This window comes from Stegastes partitus, unplaced genomic scaffold (assembly GCF_000690725.1).
Source record: "Stegastes partitus isolate 25-593 unplaced genomic scaffold, Stegastes_partitus-1.0.2 Scaffold138, whole genome shotgun sequence".
NCBI lineage: Eukaryota > Metazoa > Chordata > Actinopteri > Pomacentridae > Stegastes > Stegastes partitus.
Genome location: NW_007577869.1, coordinates 661585 through 662647, shown reverse-complemented (window position 1 = coordinate 662647; position 1063 = coordinate 661585).

Sequence of the window (1063 nt, the reverse complement as noted above, 5' to 3'; positions counted from 1 at the left end):
CACGACCCTAGTGAGGATTAAGAGGTGTATAGAAAATGGATGGATGGATTGTTGTGAAAAATATGTTGAGTTCTAGGAAATCTTTATGGGTACTTTTGCAGTTTTTAAACATTTTATGGATCAATTACTTTCACTACAACTTGTCCTTCAGTTAGTGCTTACACTTCACTACAGTCTACTGTGGACGAGGAAAAGCTCTGCTGGTTCTCCAGATGTCGCTGAATGCAACACACTAGTTCAAACCCAGTTGCCTACTTAGGGCCTAAAGGCTGAGCTCCTTTTGTGTACTGCAGCACATGTCTCTTGGGGTCTGAGGGGCAGTGGTCGTGTGTCCTTCCACACAGAGCATGGACGACCATTCGCAGGGCATGAAGACCACAGTGCTTGAACCCCGAAACAAACGGGAAACGCTCTCCTATGAGACAGCTGGCAAAATGGAGGGATCATTCAAAGTGGTAAAGTTGGGATGTGGAGATGGGATTGGGCCACTATGTATGAAAAAATAATTATGAGACATCATATCAGAACAGTTATATGGTATATTCACGTTCACGCTATTTGAAACAAAAGCTGGGGTTTAGCAAATTATTTCTAAAACCTAATGCAAAAAAAAACATGTTTGCAGAAAAACAGCCTAAAGCTGTTGTGGTTTGGATATTCCTCTGATATTACATTTAACTTCAAAATCCTACATGTATAAAGTACTTTTGGCAGCTGTACATCTGTTTAACATAAAAGCAAGCTCTGACAGACTTTTAGTAATGTGAAAAATGTATGTGTAAAAAAACATGATTCAATAATTAAACTAATTATTAAAATGGGAACCAGATTGCTTCAGGAGAAAATGGTAACATAATTATGATTTCTATTTAAAAAGTACTGTTGTGTACAAGTTTGAGATTTTATAACTTCACTTGAAAGTTTTTATTTCATGCTACTTTAGACTTAAAATTTCCTTTTATAAATTACCAAAATGTTAATCTTTCCGATGGTCCGTCAACATATCCTGCATAATGTGTGGTTCCATCAGGAAATGTAACAAAGTCTAAGCTTAAAATTATGA